Source organism: Lissotriton helveticus, chromosome 6, assembly GCF_964261635.1.
Source record: "Lissotriton helveticus chromosome 6, aLisHel1.1, whole genome shotgun sequence".
Lineage (NCBI taxonomy): Eukaryota > Metazoa > Chordata > Amphibia > Caudata > Salamandridae > Lissotriton > Lissotriton helveticus.
The window spans coordinates 992,893,350-992,899,541 of record NC_136067.1 but is presented as its reverse complement, the minus strand read 5'-3'; positions in this window follow the sequence as shown (position 1 = coordinate 992,899,541).

Sequence of the window (6,192 nt, the reverse complement as noted above, 5' to 3'; positions counted from 1 at the left end):
ACATAACCTTAGACAACAAGACTACCCTGCACATAACATATATATTTTTTTAAACATCAACACTGCCAGGAGATGGGCCCACAATAATAATAGGGAAGCTCTACTCGAACAGAATCCCAAGAACAAGAAGGAAGTCCTAACTTGTGTGACTACATTTACCCGACATTCTAACAGAATCAAGAGAATAGTCAAGAAAAAATCGGGATATCTTACAGAGAGGGGATCTTCCATTTCCACCTCCCTGGTCTGCGTTTAACACGACCACAACCTGACACCCCCAACAACAGTGATAACAAGTCTTCCTTGTGGGGTCTCCTGTTACAGGCCACTACCCCTCACAGAGACAACAAGGGAAATCCATTTACATCCACCTATAATGGGTTGAAAAGAAACACATTAATTGTAATACCACAAACTGCATTTACACCATCACCTGCCCCTGCAACCTACATTATGTTGGGATGACCACAAGAGCAGAAAATGTCAGGATAATGGAACACTAGCAACATCCGCTGTCATAGATTACAGACTAAACTCTCAACATTTTGCTGAGAAAGGTCACCCCGAGAGAGTCTCAGGTGGGTCATCATTGAGGCACATCCTAATCTGAACAAGCAAGGAGGCTGGATTGTTCCATGGGGAGCAGGGCCAAGACTGATTTGCATATGGCTGTGCCTAAACTGGAATGGCGTGGTGTGCAAAAAACAATGGCTTTTACCCAGATCTGTCCATTTTCTGTTGTTTTTGTTTTCACCCAGGAACTATGAACAACAGTACTGTGGTAAAAATTACTCTCGATGTGGCTGCAAGCATACATACTTTTGTAGCTTTCTAAAGTAAGAGCTGCCATAATTATGAAAGTTTATACCAATAGTGCAGAACCAGATACCTTCTATTACTTAGAGGTCCTTCCTTCAGTTCTAATGTTATCTTGTTGCTTTCCATGCTGAATAGGTGTGTGATGCTATGCATGGTAGATTTCCTTCAAATCTGTTTGTTAAAAAAAAAATCCAGGGTTTCGCTGCTATGCCATGTGTCGTACTTTAGGAACAAGGGATGTAAAAATACCTTCTGACACTGAATTATGTGAATTATTATTTCTAAGCCTCCAAAAGTACAGGTACAAGTTTCTGAGTAGTTATCACAGACTTCAATCATTTTTTATTGAAATGATAAAACCTACAAAGTGCCCAGCCGAAAATTAGGATATATGGTTCTTTTTCCTACACAGATTGTGTTGATGTGAGGCTCAAAGCAGGACTCTGATTTGTAATTAAAATAATGTGGAGGGAAATGTTCCCTGGCTTCATTTTTTAACATGACATGCACCCTCCAAAAAATTTTACATTTTTTTTTTTTTACAATTTATAAATTATCCTTAGTCATCTTCTCAGGTTTCTGACAAAACTGATCACAGCCAATTGTGATAAAAATTTCTTTATGTTCTCAAACCAGGGTAAAGAACATAATTTCACTTCTTCGAAATCCTGGAAAGCCTTCCGAAACAACCAGGACTGAGTTGGCTCACACACGGATCCAGTAGCAGACATGGCTATATGGTTTTCTAGGTTTGCCATGCCCAGTTCTGATCTCACTGCTACCATAGGAGTTTCTAAACCTAAGCGAAGCATTCGTCACAATCTTTGTAGGGCTGTACCTTGCAACCTTAACAATGTAACCTAAAATTGCTTCTCATACTTCCTACCCTTCCAGTACACAATACTATGCTTAGACATAGTTAAACACTTTTTCACTTTTGAGGAATGAAAGCTTTACGCCTGCCTAGTATAGGCATTCATTTTTGGAGCAAAATCCTCTATTTCCCTTATAGTAAATATGGCTTTGCATCAAAAAATCCATTGGTACACCATGTACCACCCATTGAATGCCCCCTTGATGCAAAGTAGCACAAAGCACTACTTTGCATTGCTTTAAGGCTACTTTCTAATACAAATCCGGATTTGGGGTGGATTGTAAATCCCAAAACACTTTGCGCTGGTGTGTGCCTTACTTTTGGGCCAGATTTACTAAGAAACAGAAAACTGCAGGTGATGATACCTATTGTGTGTAAGAATTTGGAGTATTCTTTGAGGGGATAAGTGCCCACCTCCAGTAATTACAATCCTTGTCAGAATTAACCCTCAAAGCCACTAAATTAACCTGAGCTCAGCCACTTGGTACCTACCGCACAGGTCAGACAGGCTTAACTTAGTATTGCATAAATACTTTACAGATTGGTTAAATGACAGTAATACAGTTGAAATACAAAACTCCCAAAATTTATTAGAAACAGAATGAAGTTAAAAAGACACCAACATGACAAACCATTAGGAGACCCGTAGATATGAATTGTTACATTTTTAATTTAAAAAGTGCCACGAAGCACAAAGGGTCAATGATCACAGTAGGACAGGGTTTAGGTGCAGTTTAACGCTGACTGCAATGGTGTGTGTGTTGGATACACTAACCGTGTCCATCCTGGTTAAAGATTTTACCTTCGTACTTTAGTCCCTTGAGAACCAATAAGCCATTGGAGTACAAGCCTCCTAGGGCCTCAGGGGAGGTGCTTGGAGACTCAAAGGATGGCAGGCAGAGGGCCACAGAAGGGTTGCGACTAAGTTCAGTTGCCACTTGTCAGTTGAGCAGTTGCAGGAAAAGGCCTTTTGTAGGGTCTTCTATCCCTGTATCTTTTAACAGGATGTCAGCCTTTTGACCCCGGAGTCCACTTAATCTTGTGTATAAGAGCAAAAGCTGGTCCAGTTTTCTAGGCTTCGCTTAGGTCTCAGACAGCGAGTTCAGTCCTTTTTGATCTTCCATATGTCCAGATAATGTTCTGAAATGAGTTTACCATGTTAATCCTAGTGTCCCCCCCCACATATGAAACCAAAATACAGTTCAAGTCAGTACCTGGAGACAGAAGTCTGGTAGAAACAAAAACAGGGTTAATCAGCAACAGTCTTGCCCTGTGAAGTGCACCCCAAGCGTGATATGTAAAACCCCAGAAGACCTGCCAAGCAAGTCTTGACACCCCAGAAGTATTTGACACTGACGTCAACAAGAAACCCACTGTAATTAGGGTTGATCTGGCTGGCTGCTGAGACAAAAGGCTGCAGGCCTGGCTATTTGCTATATCCGCTTGTGACAGAGTAGGCCCCTTTGAAGTTAATCAATTTACTGGGCCTAACTGACCGCGTACCTGTGAAGGGCACAAAACCTCCCCTTACCCAATGCCTTTTGTCCCTGTCCTGGGATCAATCTCATACTTCTTTCACACCTATTCAAATGTTAATTACTAGCTGGCAGAAGTGGGAGAACAAATGGAAAGGGCTTTAGGTAGGTAGGTAGGGAGAAGGTAACTTTCTAAAAGACCCTTTTCCTTAATAGGTTTTCCATATTCAATTTTACTTATTGGATTTGAAACAACTTAAAAAAAGAAGAATCTTTGATTTATGTTTCTAGTTGCTTCCAAACCAAAATTAGCATTCTTACATGTAATAATGTAACCCAGTGTTTTCCTAGAGACAGCTAACGTTGATATACTGAAACTAGATTTTAGAGCATTATGTTTCACATTAATACATGTCCTACTTTGAAATACCATGCACCCTGCCCTTAAGGGCATAAAGTCCTACTTAGGAGTGACTTACAAATATTTGAAATGAAGGTTTAGGCCTTTCAAAGGGGCTGTTATGGCAGGTCACATTTGCAATTTAAAACTACATCAGCCAGGCTACAAGTGATAGCCCTGGAGTTATGTTTGCACTATCAGATCCGTGGGTGCCATAATTGGTGCATCAGCCCACTGTGATATTTAACATACAAGCCGGTATACATTAAACAAAAAAAAATAAACTCAAAAGGCCAAATCTGAGAGGCTGCATGAGAAAAGAAAAGCAAAAGTACATAGCAGACAGCAGTTAAAAGAATAATGAGCAGACAAGCAGTTGTACATGGATAACTGCCAGCCAAGTTGAGGAGGTAGCCAGTGGAGGAGAACGAGGGAAGGTCTTCAAGATCATGAGGATAGTCACTGCCATCCGATCTGAAAAACAGAAAATCTCCTGGTCAACACAACCTGAATTACTGTTTATAGTGATTTGGGTTGAAAAAGTACCAGACGACAGAAAACAATGCGTCATTGTCAATATTCCGAAGAAGGAAATATTAACCAACTGTCAAATGGCATGGCATCAGCCTTCCGTCAAAGCTCAGTAAAATCCTGGCAAAACTTAAACTGCACATTTCTGATGCTGCGGACAAACAGTTAAGAAAAAAAGCAGACTTCGTTCCGCAAGAGATGCCGGTGTGTTTAGCTTCTTACTCTACGCAGCATCATACAGCAGCACACGGAGTAGCATAGATAACTATACATCAGCGTGATTGATTGTGAGAAATCTTTTGACAGTGCCCACCGTGACAACCTTTGACGTATACTTGGAGCCTATGACATGCCACAGCAGATGATTCTCCGCATTAGGTACTTCAATTATCATTTTACCTGCAAGATGGGAGTTAGTGAGTATAGTTTCGACATCAAGATCTATGCAGGTTACACATGAACCTTCCAGTGATAACTGTGGAAAAGAGGCTTTTGGCAGATGTACTCAAGGTGCATAGAATAGAAAGTGGCATACATTGTGTCTCTTTAGGGCACTACTTGAGAGAGAGAGCTTGGGGTCCCAAGATACTCCCCAGGTGGGTCCAGTCACAAGCCACATCGCCCTTCGTTGGTCTCCATCCACTCTTCCATCTTGGTCTTGCCCCTCTTCTTTGCAAGGTGATTTAAAACAGACAGTCTGCTCTCTGCAGTGCGCAGACAAGTTCCCACCTGCACTAGAGCCGGGAACTTTAGTTTTATAATTGAGCACACTAACCTGGTCTGCACTGGGTACTTTTCAAATATCTGTGCTTCGGTGCAAATTAGGACAGTATTTGCGATATGTAATTTGATGCCTGGCCTTTCACAAAGAAGACTCAGCCATTCCATGAAGTTGTTGGTTCCTATTAAATGAAGATGAAACCAGTCACATTTTTTGTACCACATAACCCTGCCAGAACAGAAGATCTAAGTCTGTGTTCCGCCATTTGTTTAACACTATAGATCTAGCCAAAGGCAGGAGCCCTTCCCCGTCACCTCAATTTCGTAAAAAAAAAAAAACACATTTCAGCTACTTCAACCGGATGAAGCAGTCCGGTATCCATTTCTTTAAGTAGAAGGGAATAATGCTACTTGAAGTTTGTTGATTCATCTGAATACATGTACTTGTTCACCTGCATATGCAGTGTTTTGCCATGTGCAATATTGGTTCAAAATGCTTAGCAACATAAATTACATTTTTTGAAAGGGATGTGGTGTGCTATGACTTGCTTTTGAGCAGCATGTCATTCATCAGGTTGTCTAATAACAGTGAGCCAAAATCTGTGTACGATTCCTTTATATTGGAGCTGTGCCTATACACCAAGAAGAGCAACTTCAGTGGAAGACCAATGACTGAACTTGAGACTAGCATCCCCATTGGAGAAATATATGGGCAATAGACTGCATAAACCTGACCCCTCTTGACTGCTCGTGTTATTTATATATATATATATATATATATATACACACACACACATGCATGCATCTATGATAAGTGTTCTATTCACCGCATCTCTGTGCTCACATCACATGTAGTGATAAAACACAATAGTGGGGTTAGTTAGCTTGAGTATCTTATTATTCTGATAAAGAAATCTAACTAGATGTCTCACCTTGTTAATTTCTCCATCTCTAGGTGCAAGAGACTGGATCTGGAAACTACAATAGCAATTCCCTCATGCATTAACATGTGGTGTTGTGAAACTCCGCATCTGGTCCGGATGTGATATTGAGTGCTGCTGTATTACCGTTGTCTCTGTATGTCTGAGTTCCTTTCTTTGTGCGCTTCCGACATGGATCCAGAGCTAGTAACTCTGTCTCCTGGCAGAACTTCTCCTCAGGAATATTGTTTTTCCAGAAAACTGTTTGCACTATTTAGCTATGGGGCCCAGAACTGGTTTAAATGGTGTTATGATTCTCAACCACAAACGTCTGTGACAGAAACACATGAAGTCTGCCTGTGGTACCCCAGTTCCACACATGACAGTCTTGGGCGTGTTCTGTAAAATGAACCGTAAGGCAAGTTGAGACCATGTCACCAAACACTCCGAACT